The sequence below is a fragment of the Bufo bufo genome, chromosome 6, assembly GCF_905171765.1.
Source record: "Bufo bufo chromosome 6, aBufBuf1.1, whole genome shotgun sequence".
Taxonomy (NCBI): Eukaryota; Metazoa; Chordata; class Amphibia; order Anura; family Bufonidae; genus Bufo; species Bufo bufo.
Window position 1 is genome coordinate 400,342,906 of NC_053394.1, and position 18,611 is coordinate 400,361,516.

At 41.9% G+C, this 18,611-nt stretch overlaps 1 protein-coding gene and 1 long non-coding RNA gene across 2 annotated transcripts in view; both read right to left on the minus strand.

Annotated features, from left to right (window-relative positions):
* The window catches only part of LOC121004499 (oocyte zinc finger protein XlCOF6.1-like), a 417,876-nt gene that overhangs the window by 244,329 nt on the left and 154,936 nt on the right, over window positions 1-18,611 (minus strand). The gene's annotated exons all lie outside the window — the stretch shown is intronic.
* Window positions 10,124-17,131, minus strand: LOC121004556. The gene is made up of 3 exons (XR_005779753.1): window positions 17,091-17,131; window positions 10,289-10,417; window positions 10,124-10,159 (listed from the first exon to the last, which is right to left on the minus strand). It is a non-coding gene; the product is annotated as an uncharacterized LOC121004556 (long non-coding RNA).

Consider the following 18,611-nt stretch of genomic DNA (forward strand, 5'->3'; position numbering starts at 1 on the left):
TGGGGCCACAAGAGATGCAGACAGCACACTGTGTGCTGTCTGCATCTTTTACCGCTCCATTGAAACTAAGGGGTCCGCATCCAATGCCCCAATAATGGGAATTGGATGCGGAACAAAACTATCATGGCTTGATGGGGCTTAATCACTTTATTTAATCAGGTTACCTAAAGAAGATGGCCCAGGAGAGATGGGAACACGACACTGACTGGAGTCCTTTCCTGCAGTCAGTGACGTGTTCCCGCCTCTCAGTAGCCCTCCCTCTCCACACCCCCCTTCCTTCCCAAATGTGACATTTATTTCATTGATGGCAGTGGTGATGTCCCTCCCCTCTCCAGCAGCACGTAAGTGTCCTTTGGAGCTTGAAGCTCCCTTATGTGCTGCCGCTGCTGCAGGGGAGGAGGGACCTGTGAGCGCACTGAGGGAGAAAGCTCCCTCCACCTGCAGGTGCCGGATGAAAGCGCTGGTGCCTGCATGTGGAGGGAGCCGTCTCTCACTGCGCCCCTGGGAAGGAGGAAGTGCGCCGGTAAGCTCCTCCTCCTGCACGTACCAGAGTGTGCAGGAGAGGAGGAGCGCTACATGTCTCACTGCGCTCAGCGCTCTGGGAGTGGGACAGGAGGAAGTGCGCCGGTAAGCTCCTCCTCCTGCACGGTACAGGATGGCCGGGGTCCGGACAACTGGCGGCCGGAGTCCGTATTTGGACCGCGGTCCGCCAGTTGAGTACCCCTGGCCTATAGAGTCCTATACATCTCCCCTGATGATGTTATCTTGCTGAAACGTGCATGTAGGGAGCGGGACTAGAATAGGGCCATTCAGGGCCAGGCGACAGGGCAAGGTTCCGGACGGGGTCGCCCTTCTAAGGACCGAGTGCCCTGTGGTCAGGCTGCTAACCCCTAATAGTATCAAGGCAAGCCATAGACCACTTTATAGGGCCAACCAGGGCCACAGTTGTACCCCGCCGTCCCTACAGCAGATGAGCGTCTACTTAGGAGTCCATCATCGCGACATCATTTGGACGCATTCTGCACCCTGGACGCAAACTACAGAGTGGTAGGAGTACGGGTTTCTTTTTGGGTGCTGCCGAGCACTCTCTTCAATTCATCTTTGGGTGCCGCCGTGCACGATTACCTGTTATACCGCCGCTCTGATCACCAATTGTTTGTATATATTTATGTATTTTTGGGCCTATTTTCTAAAAATCTGAAGTAAAAGTTATGTTTTAATGCAACTAAGAAATCACTAACCCTGTAATTTATGATATTTGATAGATAGTGAATAATTTCATAGGACTTAGTCCACATACCCGTATAACCGGTATTTACATCCAAATCAGGTGAACGGTGTAGGAATTACAACAGTTTGCATATGTGCCTCCCACTTAAGGGAGCAAAAGTAATGGGACAATTGGCTTCTCAACTGTTCCATGGCCAGGTGTGTGTTATTCCCTACTTATCCCAATTACAATGAGCAGATAAAAGGTCCAGAGTTCCTTTCAAGTGTGTTATTTGCATTTGGAATCTGTTGCTGTCAACTCTCAAGATGACATCCAAAGAGCTGTCGCTATCAGTGAAGCAAGCCATAATTAGGCTGAAAAAGCAAAACTAACCCATCAGAAAGATAGCAAAAACATTAGGCGAAAAACAACTGTTTGGAACATTCTTAAAAAAAAGGAACGCACCGGTGAGCTCAGCAACACCAAAAGACCAGGAAGACCACGGAAAACAAATGTGGTGGATGAACGAAGAATTATTTCCCTGGTGAAGAAAACATCCTTCATAACAGTTGGCCAGATCAAGAACACTCTCCAGGAGGTAGGTCTTCATGTTGCTTGCTTTGTAATGTTGCAGATTTAGCGGCCTTTCAGAACAGGAGCATTCATACTCACATCCTGTGATATTTTGATGGCAGACAGGGGGCCCTTATTCAACTAATTATGTGATTTTGGGAGTTAATTAGTTGAACCAGATCTTATTTTAGCATTTCTTAGCAACGGCGTTGAATATATATACAGTGGATATAAAAAGTCTACACACCCCTGTTAAAATGTCAGGTTTCTGTGAGACAAAGATAATTCATTTCAGAACTTTTTCCACCTTTGATGTGACCTATAAACTGTACAACTCAATTGAAAAACTAACTGAAATCTTTTAGTTAGAGGGAAGAAAAATAAAATAATATGGTTGCATAAGTGTGCACACCCTTAAACTAATACTTTGTTGAAGCGCCTTTTGATTTTATTACAGCACACAGTCTTTTGGGGTATGAGTCTATCAGCATGGCACATTTTGACTTGGCAAGATTTGCCCACTCTTCTTTGCAAAAATACTCCAAATCTGTCAGATTGTGAGGGCATCTCCTGTGCACAGCCCTCTTCAGATCACCCCACAGATTTTCAATCGGATTTAGGTCTGGGCTCTGGCTGGGCCATTCTAAAACTTTAATCTTCTTCTTGTGAAGCCATTCCTTTGTTGATTTGGATGTATGCTTTGGGTCTTTGTCATGCTGAACGATGAAGTTCCTCTTCATGTTCAGCTTTCTAGCAGAAGCCTGAAGGTTTTGTGCCAATATTGACTTGTATTTGGTTCATAATTCCCTCTAACTTAACTAAGGCCCCAGTTTCAGCTGAAGAAAAACAGCCCCAAAGCATGATGCTGCCACCACCATGCTTCACTGTGGGTATGATGATGTGCAGTGTTGTTTTTGCAACAAACATATCTTTTGGAATTATGGCCAAAAAGTTCAACCTTTGTTTCATCAGACCATAACACCTTTTCCCCCATGCTTTTGGGAGACTTCAGATGTGTTTTTTCAAAATGTAGCTTGGCTTGGATGTTTTTCTTCGTAAGATAAGGCTTTCGTCTTGCCACTCTACCCCATAGCCCAGACATATGAAGAATACGGGAGATTGTGGTCACATGTGCCACACAGCCAGTACTTGCCAAATATTCCTGCAGCTTCTTTAATGTTGCTGTAGGCCTCTTGGTAGCCTCCCAGACCAGTTTTATTCTCGTCTTTTCATCAATTTTGAAGGGACGTCCAGGTCTTGGTAATGTCACTGTTGTGCCATATTTTCTCCACTTGGTGATAACTGTCTTCACTGTGTTCCATGGTATATCTAATGCCTTGGAAATTCTTTTGTACCTTTCTCCTGACTGATACCTTTTAACAATGAGATCCCTCTGATGCTTTGGAAGCTCTCTGTGGACCATGGGTTTTGCTGTGGGATGTGACTAAGAAAATTTAAGGAAAGACCAACTAGAGCAGCTGAACTTTATTTGAGGTTAATCAGAGGCACTTTAAATAATGGCAGGTGTATGCTGACTCCTATTTAACATGATGTTGAATGTGATTGCTTAATTCTGAACAGAGCTACACCCCCAGTTATAAGAGGATGTGCACACTTATGCAACCACATTATTATTATTTTTTTTTTGTTTTATTTCCTTCACCTAAAAGATTTCAGTTTGTTTTTCAATTGAGTGGTACAGTTGTCACCACCAGACATCTGAGAAGCTCTGACAGACGCCCTTCAGAACCTCCTCCTTGAGGTTCCTTTTGTTTTGCTTTCATTTTCTCATCTCGTTATCCTCTCTCAGCTGTCATGTAGTTGTACTGATTTATCCCTTTAAATCCCTTCCCATACTGCATCACTTTGCGGTTTATACAACTTCCTGGAGTGTATGCATGCTGGATGCTACTACTGAGTCTTCTACAGATAAGTTTTGTTCATTCATTTGTATTTTCCTGTTTGCTGGATCTCAGGTGACCCTGACTCCCTTCGTATCAAGTGTAGGGAGCCGGTGGTCATGTCCCCTCACTATTATAGGGTGCTCAGGTGTTATACAGTCGAGGTACGAGGATATGCGATCTTCTACCATTGAGAATTTTGCATAGGCTGAGCAGTTAGGGAGAGAGTCAGGTCTGTTGCAGGGCTCCCCCTTTTGTTCCTTAGTTTTGGATCCAGTCAGTCGGATCTTCCTTTTGTGTCTTTTTGTTTGCTGTACACCTTCCGTGACAACAGTGGTCAAGTTCTGAAATGATTTATCTTTGTCAAATTTTTTTTTTACATCACAGAAACCTGACATTTTAACAGGGGTGTGTAGACTTTTTATATCGAATGTATATACTGTACACTCACAACTAATCAGTTATTTATTGTTTAACAACTTTTTTTTTCATTCCACCGTAACAATCTGGACTATTCTTGTAAGTTTTATACTACCGCACATGCTGCAGGTTACAGCGTAATACAGCACCCATAAAATCAATATGACCTGCCAAAACTCATATACCACTGTGCGGATTTTGTATGCACGGAAATTGACCTGTGCTGTGGCTTTAAAAATTCACAGCAAGTCAATTATTTGTATGGATCCACGATTGCTGTATTGTGGTTTCACCATGGACTATGACTGAGTTGTTAAAATACACAAAAATTCCACACCAAAATCTACAATACATAGTGTTGAGTTATGTGCGTGCTTTATTGTGCTTTTTATGTTGTTTTCTGCACCATCTTAAAAAGCAAAGTGATAAGTTTCTATATGCTTTTGAATAAGACATTTATTAATTACATACATTTCTCAATAATCATTTAGTGCTTTAAATAATTTCCCTTTCTTGGACTGCAACTTGAGTGCTTTGGCTTTTTCCTTGTGTGAATTCTCTGATGTCTAACAAGATCTGCTTTAGCAATAAAACATTTCTCGCATTCTGAGCATGAAAATGGCTTCTCCCCTGTGTGAAATCTCTGATGTCTAACAAGATCTGCTTTAGCATTAAAACATTTCTCGCATTCTGAACATGAAAATGGTTTCTCCCCCGTGTGAATTCTCTGATGTGCAACAAAATTAGATTTCCGATTAAAACATTTCCCACATACTGAGCATGAAAATGGCTTCTCCCCTATGTGATTTCTCTGATGTATAACAAGTTCATGCTTCTGGGTAAAATATTTCCCGCATTCTGAACATGAAAATGGCTTCTCCCCTGTGTGAATTCTCTGATGTCTAACAAGATCTGATTTAGCATTAAAACATTTCTCGCATTCTGAGCATGAAAATGGCTTCTCCCCTGTGTGAGTTCTCTGATGCATTACAAGGTCTTGCTTCTGGATAAAATATTTCCCGCATTCTGAACATGAAAATGGTTTCTCACCTGTATGAATTCTCTGATGTGTAACCAAATTTGATTTACGGTGAAAACATTTCCCACATTCTGAGCATGAAAATGTCTTCTCCCCTGTGTGAATTCTCTGATGTCTAATAAGATCTGATTTATAGCTATAACATTTCCCACATTCTGAGCATGAAAATGTCTTCTCCCCTGTGTGAATTCGCTGATGTCTAATAAGATCTGATTTATAGCTATAACATTTCCCACATTCTGAGCATGAAAATGTCTTCTCCCCGGTGTGAATTTTCTGATGTCTAATAAGATATGATTTATAGCTATAACATTTCTCACAGTGTGAGCATGAAAATGGCTTCTGCCCTTCGTGACTTCTCAGATGTTTAACAAGGTCTGATTTCTGGATAAAACTTTTTACACATTCTGAACATGAAAATTGCTTCTGCCGTTTTTGATGTTCACCCTTTCTGTGTTCTTTGTTTTGCTTAACAGTCTGTGATAAATCAGAAGATCGGATCCATTGAAAATAATTAGATGATGGATCTTTGCTGTGAAAATCTGAGGATACATCTGGGATAATGACGTGCTGTTCATATACATCTTGAGGCATAGTATGTTGTGAAGATATCCCCTGTCCCTCTGAGCTCCTGGTGCAGTCAGCTGCCAAGAATAAATTTGTATCATTTTTGAATAATATAACCTTAAATAATATTAATATGTTATAACATTTCTATCTCAACAATTAAATATAAATTGCAAGGAATGTAGCAAAATTTAATTCTTCAATGACTAGGACAGTGGTTTGCAAAACAGATCCTAATCTAATCTAATCTCAGAGCAAGAACCATTAGATCAGATTGTTAGGTCACTAGGTTGTAGTTTTCCACTTTTGTGTTGAAGTCAGCATATTCAAAGGTTCACTTTCAGTGTGTCTACCATATCCTTTTCTAGTTAAATGCTCAGTTGAGAATAATAAAATTACCTATAAGTCAGTGCTATTAGCGGGTGTCCATCTAACATACTTCCACCAGTTATATGAACTGCAGTAAATACCAAAAGAGTACCAGTATGGCCATGAAATTGTGGCTTTGGAGCAAATGTAAGGCTGGATTAGCACTTTTTTTATATACACTGCTCAAAAAAATAAAGGGAACACTTAAACAACACAATGTAACTCCAAGTCAATCACACTTCTGTGAAATCAAACTGTCCACTTAGGAAGAAACACTCAGTGACAATCAATTTCACATGCTGTTGTGCAAATGGGATAGACAACAGGTGGAAATTATAGGCAATTAGCAAGACACCCCCAATAAAGGAGTGGTTCTGCAGGTGGTGACCACAGACCATTTCTCAGTTCCTATGCTTCCTGGCTGATGTTTTGGTCACTTTTGAATGCTGGCGGTGCTTTCACTCTAGTGGTAGCATGAGATGGAGTCTACAACCCACACAAGTGGTTCAGGTAGTGCAGCTTATCCAGGATGGCACATCAATGCGAGCTGTGGCAAGAAGGTTTGCTGTGTCTGTCAGCATAGTGTCCAGAGCATGGAGGCGCTACCAGGAGACAGGCCAGTACATCAGGAGACGTGGAGGAGGCTGTAGGAGGGCAACAACCCAGCAGCAGGACCGCTACCTCCGCCTTTGTGCAAGGAGGAACAGGAGGAGCAGTGCCAGAGGCCTGCAAAATGACCTTCAGCAGGCCACAAATATGCATGTGTCTGCTCAAATGGTCAGAAACAGACTCCATGAGGGTGATATGAGGGCCCGACGTCCACAGTTGGGGGTTGTGCTTACAGCCCAACACCGTGCAGGACGTTTGGCATTTGCCAGAGAACACCAATATTGGCAAATTCGCCACTGGTGCCCTGTGCTCTTCACAGATGAAAGCAGGTTCACACTGAGCACATGTGACAGACGTGACAGAGTCTTGAGACGCCGTGGAGAACGTTCTGCTGCCTGCAACATCCTCCCGCATGACCGGTTTGGCATTGGGTCAGTAATGGTGTGGGGTGGCATTTCTTTGGAGGGCCGCACAGCCCTCCATGTGCTCGCCAGAGGTAGCCTGACTGCCATTAGGTACCGAGATGAGATCCTCAGACCCCTTGTGAGACCATATGCTGCTGCGGTTGGCCCTGGGTTCCTCCTAATGCAAGACAATGCTAGACCTCATGTGGCTGGAGTGTGTCAGCAGTTCCTGCAAGACGAAGGCATTGATGCTATGGACTGGCCCGCCCGTTCCCCAGACCTGAATCCAATTGAGCACATCTGGGACATCATGTCTCGCTCTATCCACCAACGTCACGCTGCACCACAGACTGTCCAGGAGTTGGCAGATGCTTTAGTCCAGGTCTGGCAGGAGATCCCTCAGGAGACCGTCCGCCACCTCATCAGGAGCATGCACAGGCGTTGTAGGGAGGTCATACAGGCACGGGGAGGCCACACACTACTGAGCCTCATTTTGACTTGTTTTAAGGACATTACATCAAAGTTGGATCAGCCTGTAGTGTGTTTTTCCACTTTAATTTTGAGGGTGACTCCAAATCCAGACCTCCATGGGTTGAAAAATTTGATTTCCATTTTTTAATTTTTGTGTGATTTTGTTGTCAGCACATTCAACTATGTAAAGAACAAAGAATTTCAGAAGAATATTTAATTAATTCAGATCTAGGATGTGTTATTTTTGTGTTCCCTTTATTTTTTTGAGCAGTGTATTTTATTTTTATCCCTTAGCACCTTAGTGAGGGTGCTCAGTTGTATAATGAGAGCCAGGTTCCTGCTCTAATGGGCAGGATTGTCATAACATGGCAACCAGTGGTCTAATGAAAACAATTGTGGAGTTGCTGGGGATTTTTTTTTCTATTCTTTTTCAAAAACAGTTAAAAACATTCCCTTTTCCCAGAACAAAAGCAAGGTCTTATATAACTACATCAACAGAAAAATAAAATGAAGCTGTGTCTCTTAAAATGCAATGATAAAAAGGGTGTGGGGGGGAGTTACTTTGTCACTAACACCCAAATATTGCTGTTCCCCAATGGGGTTAAATAGGCTGTCAGACCTGACCTTTGGAGGAAGCCCATGGAAACATAGGAAGAACATAAAAGTTCAAGGCATGGCCAAAGCATCTGTAGGTGAATGTGCACAGACCCTTATACAAGAAACTCAAGGAGGTCTCGTTGTAAGTTTTTTTTTCTAGTCATTTCTCAGCGCAGCAATGTTTTATTAAAAACCTATACAGCTTAAAAATTGACAGACCACAGAGCTTAAAGGGGATTTCCAGGAGTATATTATTGATGACTAATACTCAGGAGAGGTAAAAATATCTGAATGGTAGTCCTCTGACTCTCGCCACCCCCTCCAATCAGCTGTTTGAAGAGTCTGTGGTGCTCAAGTAAGTGACCATTAAATACCCTACTGTATTTTTGGTTTGATCACTCTCAGACTATATGAGTATCAATCTGTCAATGAGACATATGGGTGCCATATTTATTTGATTTATTCAGTGGTACTTTAGTCTCCATGCAGTGGTTACCACTTTGTTTTAATAGTTATTAAGAAAAGTTATATTTTATTCACAGTTTATTCCACTTCTTCTATAGAGGAGAAAACCTATTTAAAAGTATTTAGTGAAGGAGTAGAATATGTGGGTCTTCTCTGCTTTATTTAGTGGTTACTACTCACCTGGGCGGTTATCTGTAGGAATGTCCTCTATACTCTGCTCATCACCCCTCACATATGTCTCTGTAGGATTAATATTGTTCAGATCTTCACCCGGATTCACAAGCTGTGAAACAAATATTACAGAAGTCATCAGACGGTTGGAGAAGTCGAGTGGAAGATCAGTAATTAGAATGACAACCAAAAATGACCGGACAGCAGGAGATATCTTACATAGTTACATAGTTGATACGGTTGAAAAAAGACATAAGTCCATCAAGTTCAAACAAGGGATAGGTGGGGACGCGTATCCCAGAAGGAAGTGAGACTCAGATTTCTACACATTTTCATAAGCATTAATGTTGGTTAATTTTAAGATTTCCTCTAAACCCTTTTTAAAACTGTCCACTGTTCCTTTTGTGACCACGTCCTGAGGAAGTCTATTCCACAGATTTACAGTTCTTCTAGTAAAGAAGCTTTAACGCTTCTGGAGACTGAACTTTTTCTTTTCCAGTCAGAGGAAGTGTCCCCTTGTCTATTGAGGGCATTATCTGACCCAAATATCTGCAGGTCTCCTGTATAAATCCAACCTGTTAGTTCCTTATTCCAACCAGCAGTCTCCATAATTAGAAAATTGTGAGAAGATCCAGACTACATGTGATGTCTATGGTCAACTGTACTCATGCCATCTCCATCTTTTTCATTATACTAGGTAAAACATATAATATTGGTGGATAAAACAATACTGAACACAAGATCTTCACAGTCTTCTACAGATCAAAGGGGACATTTCATGAGACCTTATCTCCATCTACCTGATCATCCTGTGGGACATTGTGATGTTCTTCTGAGCCATCATGTGGAAGAGGAGGACTGGGACATCTCTCTGGTGTTCTTCTCTCTTCCTTAACTGTAGAAAACACATCTAGTGACTGAATTCATTCCTTATATACAGATAATGAGAGGACGTGTGTATTTAGTCATTTCTATTACCTGGTGATGTGAGAGGCCAGTGATCCTCCATCATGACGTCCTTGTACAGATCTTTGTGTTCTTCTAAATACTCCCACTCCTCCATGGAGAAATAGATGGTGACATCCTGACACCTTATAGGAATCTGACAACAAAATGATACAGTCATCACCCAGATTCCTTCATATCTTCCTGTATAATGTCCCAGCATTCCCAGCAGTGTCACCTCTCCAGTCAGCAGCTCAATCATCTTGTTGGTGAGTTCTAGGATCTTCTCTCTATTGATTTCCTCATGTATCAGGGGGTGAGGTGGAGGCCTCATGATTGGGCTCAGGGTTCTTCCCCAACCTTCAGACACGGGGGCCTGACAGCGCTCACTAGAGGTCTTCTTCACCACTGTGTAGTCCTGGTTAAGGAGAGACACAGTAATAAATATCACTACATACATCTCCAGAGTCCCTCACCTCTCCAGTCATGTCCATCTGTTAGTAATATAGATAAGATGATGTAATGTGACATCATTAGAATTTCTTACCTCTCCAGTAAGCCGGAAGAGGATCTCTAGGGAGAGATTTATTATACTCTCCGCCATCTTGTCCCTGTCCATCCTTGATGGGTCAATCAGGAGAAGGCTCTTATATAGAAGATCTCTACTGAGCAGATCCTATATTGTAGGAGACAAAGAGACAGCTCCGCTGCATAATTCTGTAACTACATCCCGATGCAACACTTCAGGTCATCCAGTACCAATCACAACCAGCTAAACAAAGTTCTGAACACACTGAATAGCACCCAGTCATGTTATTCCAGGCTCCTCCCATTCACAGTCGACTACTAAACGAGATAGACAAGGTGGCAAATCATAATGAGGTGGTTATTATGGGGGACTTTAACTACCCAGATATAGACTTCGAAACTAAAACTTGTATATCTCATAAAGGAAACAGGTTCTTGGCAATAACCAAAGACAATTACCTCTCCCAACTGGTTCAGGACCCGACTAGAGGGACGTCCATACTGGACTTAGTATTAACCAATAGGCCTGAAAGAACAACAGACTTGCAGGTTGGGGGACACCTGGGAAATAGTGACCATAAAGTAATAACCTTCTAATTAACATTCAAAAGAGCGTTTCTACAGGGAGTAACAAAAATACCAAACTTCAAAAAAGCTAAATTTAGCCATCTAAGAGAGGCCATAGGCCTAACTAACTGGGACAAAGTCCTCAAAAATAAAAATACAAAGCCACAAAATAGGATATCTTTAAAAACATCCTAAAATCTCATTGTGAGAGGTACATACCGTATGGGAATAAAAGGTTAAGGAACAAAAATAAACCAATGTGGATAAATAGAACTGTTAAGAAAGCAATAAATGACAAAAAGAAAGCATATAAATCACTAAAAAGGAGGGTAGCACGGAAGCACTGAAAAACAGGAAAAAAATAATATAACATTTATATTATTTATATAACATATAAATAAATAAATAAAAAAGCGGCCAAACTAGAGACCGAGAGATTAATTGCCAAAGAGAGTAAAACGAACCCTAAAATGTTCTTCAATTATATAAATGTTAAAAAGAATAAATCTGAAGGTGTCGGCCCTTTAAAGAGTAATGAGGGGGGACTCCTCGCAGAGACCGACGAGGAGAAAGCAAAGATGTTAAATATTTTTTTCTTCAATGTATTTACTGAGGAAAATAAACTGTCAGATGACATGCTGAATGTAAAAATAAATTCCCCATTAAAAGTGTCCTGTCTGACCCAGGAAGAAGTACAACAGCGACTTAAAAAGATTAAAATAGATAAATCGCCAGGAACGGATGGTATACACCCCCGTATCCTAAGATAATTAAGTAATGTCATAGCCAGACCCTTATTTCTGATATTTGCAGACTCTATACTGACAGGGAATGTCCCACAGGATTGGCGCATGGCAAATGTGGTGCCAATATTCAAAAAGGGTCCAAAAAAAGAGCCTGGAAACTATAGGCCGGTAAGTTTAACATTTGTTGTCGGAAAACTGTTTGAAGGTTTTCTAAGAGATGCTATCTTAGAGCATCTCAACGGAAATAAGCAAATAACGCCATATCAGCATGGCTTCATGAGGGATCGGTCATGCCAAACTAATGTAATCAGTTTCTATGAGGAGGTAAGTTCTACACTTGGCAGCAGCGAATCAATGGATGTCGTATATCTGGACTTCTCCAAAGCATTTGACATTGTACCACATAAAAGGTTAGTATATAAATGAGAATGCTCGGACTGGGAGAAAACGTCTGTATGTGGGTAAGTAACTGGCTGAGTGATAGAAAACAGAGGGTGGTTATTAACGGTACACACTCAGATTGGGTCACTGTCACTAGTGGGGTACCTCAGGGGTCAGTATTGGGCCCTATTCTCTTCAATATATTTATTAATGATCTTGTAGAAGGCTTGCATAGTAAAGTATTAATTTTCGCAGATGACACTAAACTGTGTAAAGTAATTAACATTGAAGAGGACAGTATACTACTACAGAGGGATCTGGATAGATTGGAGGCTTGGGCAGATAAGTGGCAGATGAGGTTTAACACTGACAAATGTAAAGTTATGCACATGGGAAGGAATAATGCAAGTCACCCATACATACTAAATGGTAAAACACTTGGTAACACTGACATGGAAAAGGATCTAGGAATTTTAATAAACTGCAAACTGACCTGCAAAAACCAGTGTCAGGCAGCTGCTGCCAAGGCCAATAAGATAATGGGTTGCATCAAAAGGGGCATAGATGCCCCTGATAAGAACATAGTCCTACCACTTTACAAATCGTTAGTCAGACCACACATGGAGTACTGTGTACAGTTCTGGGCTCCTGTAAACAAGGCAGACATAGCAGAGCTGGAGAGGGTCCAGAGGAGGGCATCTAAAGTAATAACTGGAATGGGGCAACTACAGTACCCTGAAAGATTATCAAAATTAGGGTTATTCACTATAGAAAAAGACGACTGAGGGGAGATCTAATTACTATGTATAAATATATCAGGGATCAGTACAGAGATCACTCCCATCATCTATTTATCCCCGTGACTGTGACGAGGGGACATCCTCTGCGACTGGAGGAAAGAAGGTTTGTACACAAACATAGAAAAGGATTCTTTACGGTAAGAGCAGTGAGACTATGGAACTCTCTGCCTGAGGAGGTGGTGATGGTGAGTACAATAAAGGAATTCAAGAGGGGCCTGGATGTATTTCTGGAGTGTAATAATATTACAGGCTATAGTTACTAGAGAAGGGTCGTTGATCCAGGGAGTTATTCTCAATGGAGTCGGGAAGGAATATTTTTATTCCCCTAAAGTGGGGAAAATTGGCTTCTACCTCACAGGGTTTTTTTTTTTGCCTTCCTCTGGATCAACTTGCAGGATGACAGGCCGAACTGGATGGACAAATGTCTTTTATCGGCCTTATGTACTATGTTACTATGGTCATGACATCATGAAAGGTCCTTTAGCCCACTAGTCTCCCCCTCCCCCATACATGTAGTGTCCAGCGGTGCAGGTGGAGGTATGTGTACAGTCACCGCCATTGTCTGTCAGGATTACTGGAGATGGGGATCAGTAAGGCTACATGCACACGGACGTTGTTTTGGTCCGCATTCGAGCCGCAGTTTTACTGTGCTCAATTGGCCTGCCAACTCTCCTGACCTGAACCCCATAGAGAATCTGTGGGATATTGGGAAGATAAAGTTGAGAAAAGCAAGACCCAACACTCTGGATGAGCTTAAGGCCGCTATCGAAGCATCCTGGGCCTCCATAACACCTCAGCAGTGCCACGAGCTGATTGCCTCCATGCCACGCCGCATTGAAGCAGTCATTTCTGCAAAAGGATTCCCGACCAAGTATTGAGTGCATAACTGAACTTAATTATTTGAAGGTTGACTTTTTTTGTATTAAAAACACTTTTCTTTTATTGGTCGGATGAAATATGCTAATTTTTGGAGATAGGAATTTTGGGTTTTCATGAGCTGTATGCCAAAATCATCAATATTAAAAAAAGAAAAGGCTTGAACTACTTCAGTTGTGTGTAATGAATCTAAAATATATGAAAAGTCTAATGTTTATCAGTACATTACAGAAAATAATATGCTAATTTTTTGAAAAGAACCTGTATTATTTCTATACTTTAAAGTGGCTTTTATATATTTGTATGCTGGTAATTATTTGTATATTCTTTGTATACTGTATAGTGATTTTTAGATACTGTATGCTGGCAGTTATTAATATATTACGGGTGGCTGTCACGCTCTAGTGCGAGAGGGAAACCCCACACCGAACATAGGAGTGAAGGTAGAAAGGAAATAAGGCCTGAAAACTAGGGAAGGAAGATGGACAGGACACCTCCTAGTGAAAACCCTAATCAAAGCCCTGACTGACTACCAGTATGAACAGACCCCAGAGGTAGGCGAGTTCATACACAGGAATACATAAAGTCCTATCTAACCCTAAAAGAACGATGGTACTAATGATAGGAATGAGACATCCTGTTCCTCCAAAAGGAAGGATGAACGGGAGTCTCCCTAAGGCCTAATACAAAACAACAAGGAAATGCAACACACAGAAAAGCTAAAATACAAAGGGAAAGGTAACACACAGAAAAGCCAAAATACTAAGGGAAAGGTAACACTTAACTTCCAAGAAGCTATGGCAGCACCAGGAACTCAGCTGAGATCCAAACACCAGCATTGTTGGAAAAACAACTATAAATAGGGAAAGATAAATGACCACAATAGCAACAGCTGGAGCTTAAGGGTGTGGCCAGTACCAGGAACAACACAGACATAACAACAGAGCTAAAGCAGACAGTCAAAAGGTCAGTCTGTCCTATGGTAGCTGTGGAAAGTTACCAGCTTCTCATCCCAAAAATCTTTCAGAGTTCCTTCACACTTTCCACAGAGCCTCGCAAATACAGTGATAATGAACATGATATATCTTATTAAACAGTGCAAGTTAACCCTTTCAAGTGAAAGAAAGTAAGACGTTTATAACTTTGCATAGGGGAAACAGACAAATGTCCAGACCTCAAAGTACTCATAGATTTTTTTCTATGCTGTATAGTGGCTTTTATAAACTGTATCTTGGTAATTATTCATATATTCTTTATATTCTGTATAGTAGCTTTTATATACTGTATGGTGGTAATTCATATATGATTTCTATACTGTATAGTGGCTTTAATATACTGTACCCTGGTAATCAGATTATTTCCATACTGTATAGTAGCTTTTTTATACTATCTGCTGGTAATTATTCATATATTATTTCTATACTGTATAGTGGCTTTTATATACTGTCTGCTGGTAATTATTTGTATATTCTTTATATTCTGTATAGTGGCTTTTATATACTGTCTGCTGGTAATTATTTGTATACTGTATAGTGGTCTTTTTATACTGTGTACTGTTCTCATAATACTGTTTTTGCTCCTGTTTCCCCTCTTGCCTATTGAAAGCGCTTTACAAACACCATCTCACATTTACTAATGTGCCTCCATACTGTGGAATCTTAGGTGTGAACAAGTGCCTGATGCTGATATATTTGATTGCCTATCCTCCTATAGGATGTGACTGAAAGACTGTGTGCTTGTTCCCCATGGAGAATATATATAATTCCTAGTGCTTTGATGTATAGTTGTTTGTGTCCTGTTTTATGAAGTGCTTTGCCTAATGCACTTGCAATGAGATTGGTGAGAAAATCGTGACCATGAGCTGATGAGAACCACTCACTATTGCATTCATACATTTCCTGGGCAGTGGTCTGCTTAGATAGACTCTCTATAGTGGACTAGGTTGCTCTGAGACACCGTGGCCAAACCACACAGGGAGCCACAGACATTGATATTGAGTCACTCCCTCCCTCTTGATATGTTTAAGGGTTAATGCAGAGGCTTAAAGGGGTTATCAGGGATTTTCGTATTGATGTCCTATCCTCAGGATAGGATGTCAATGTTAGACCAGTGGGGGTTTGAATCCTGGGACTCAGCTGTTTGAGGAAGGTACAGTGAGTGCCGCAACATCCTCACAGCACCGTACATCATGTAGTGGCTGGGCTTGGTATTGCAGCCCAGGTCCATTCACTTGAAAAGAGTTGAGCTGTGCCAAGGCCACTTGACCAATGTGTAGTGATTGTTACTGGCCTAGGAGGAAGCCTAGGCGCTCACAGAGCTCCACAACCTTTTCATATAATTGATTGGCGGGGATCCTGGGAGTCGGACCGCTTTTTTTTTTTTACATTGATGACCTTGATCCTTGTAGAAGAAATCTGGGTCAAGACAAAGTCCGGGCGTCAGGAATTGTGATTTTAATTTATTTTTTATCAGATTTTTGCCTAGGGTAAATCACAAAGAATGGACGTGCTGTCTCCGCTCTTTTTGTTCTCTGACGGATTTTGCCTAGGGTAGCCCACTAGCACTAGGTTCTGAAATGTATGGCTTTATGGGATAGTCCTGGAAAAAGTGAGATCTAATTACACAGTACAGACACATTTTTGCTACACTTGCGTCAGTGCACTTTACAGAGAGCTTGAGCCTTTAAAGGGGTTGTCCAGCCTTTAATATTAATGACCTTTCTTCAGGATAGGTCATTAATATCAGCTGTGCCTCCTTGTCTTTACACTACATCTCATCTCCTGTGGAGCAGCGCCATAGTGTAATTACAAGCACTCGCTCCAGTCACTTGAATGTAGCGAGTACTTGTATTACACTGCACTTCTGAGACATAGTGTAGGGTAATGAAGAGGAAGCGGCACTCACATGGAGCGACACCTGCTCTTTAAACAGACCCCCGCTGATCAGATATTGATGACCTATCCCGACGATAGGGCATCTACATTAACACAAATTTGCATATGTTCATTAAAGGGCAGGTGCAGTGGATTCATACTGATGATTTATCCTTAGGATAGTCCATTAAAATCTGATTGGAGGAGTTAAGATTCCCATCATCCCCGCCAATCGGCGACTTGTGTGAACGCGGCTTCTGCTTCAGAATTGTTTCGCTTATAGAGCAGGTAATGGTGCGAGCAGCTGTAATTACTCTGCACTGTATCTACAAGTGACATCACGCAGAGGTAACTGTGAACTGGAAGCAGCAAACACAGGCACTGCCACCTGATGGACTGGAGGTCGGGGGTCGGACCCCCGCCGATCTGATATTGGTGACCGATCCTGAAGACAGATCATCGATATACCAGCTCTGCACGTTACATTTAATGGAACAGTTCTATTAAAAATACAAGTCATCCCGCAAAAAATAAATAAATAACAATCCCCCCCATGTCAACAGTGACTATACACATACCTCCAGCTGCACACTACATGTATGGGGGGAGAGACCGAGGGGCTAAAGGACCTTTCATGATGTCATGACCATGTGTGGGAGGAGTCAAGCTCTATGCTGTGCTGATGTAGGTAAAGGACCTTTCATGATGTCACGACCATGTGACCATGTGTGGGAGGAGTCCGGATCTGGGTTGTGCTGCTGGAGGAAGATTGAGTTTCCTCAGTGGTTGATACCTTTTAATGGCTCACTGGAAAGATGACGATGATTACAAGCTTTTGAGGCTACTTGGACCTCTTCCTCAAGCGCCTTTATTGTGTCATCGCCATCGGTACAAAAATATGTTTTACTTTAACAAAGCTGTGGGAGGAAGTAAAGGACCTTTCATGATGTCGTGACCATGTGATCATGTGTGGGAGGAGTCAGGCTCCAGGCTGTGCTGCAGGAGGAAGTAATGGACCCCTGATGATGTCCTGACCATGTGACCATGTGTGGGAGGAGTCAGTGGAGCACATGACCCTGTGCTGGATATGCAGTAGGGTTCTCTGAACTGTTGTGTTAGACACACGTCTGGTAGCCCCCATGGGTCATTTGGGTGGTGAGCTGCTCCACTGTAGAGTGTCGGTCCGCCCTTGTGCACCTTCATAGCCGATGTTCACCTCTCACCTCAATGGCACGTGGTGCTCTGCAGTTTCCACATCGCTTATTCTCAATGGTACCATTTGTCCGCTCAGGATACACTTTCACCACAGCAGCACAAGAACAGTTCACACTGCGCAGTGTCAGAAGTACCACCACCCGGGCCCTAAAGCCAATAATCTCCCCTTTTACCAATGACAGCAATGAGGGCTATGTGTGCAGAGCCTATCACACACTGTATATACCCACCGAACCGACTCACGACACGGCACTTCCTTCAGGAAGTGGTCAGAAGAATGGGACTCGACTGTGTATATACTGTATATATATATATATATATATATATATATACAGTTGCAAGAAAAAGTATGTGAACCCTTTGGAATGATATGGATTTCTGCACAAATTGGTCATAAAATGTGATCTGATCTTCATCTAAGTCACAACAATAGACAATCACAGTCTGCTTAAACTAATAACACACAAAGAATTAAATGTTACCATGTTTTTATTGAACACACCATGTAAACATTCACAGTGCAGGTGGAAAAAGTATGTGAACCCCTATGCTAATGACATCTCCAAGAGCTAATTGGAGTGAGGTGTCAGCCAACTGAAGTCCAATCAATGAGATGAGATTGGAGGTGTTGGTTACAGCTGCCCTGCCCTATAAAAAACACACACCAGTTCTGGGTTTGATTTTCACAAGAAGCATTACCTGATGTGAATGATGCCTCGCACAAAAGAGCTACGATTAAGAATTGTTGACTTGCATAAAGCTGGAAAGGGTTATAAAAGTATCTCCAAAAGCCTTGCTGTTCATCAGTCCATGGTAAGACAAATGGTCTATAAATGGAGAAAGTTCAGCACTGCTGCTACTCTCCCTAGGAGTGTCCGTCCTGT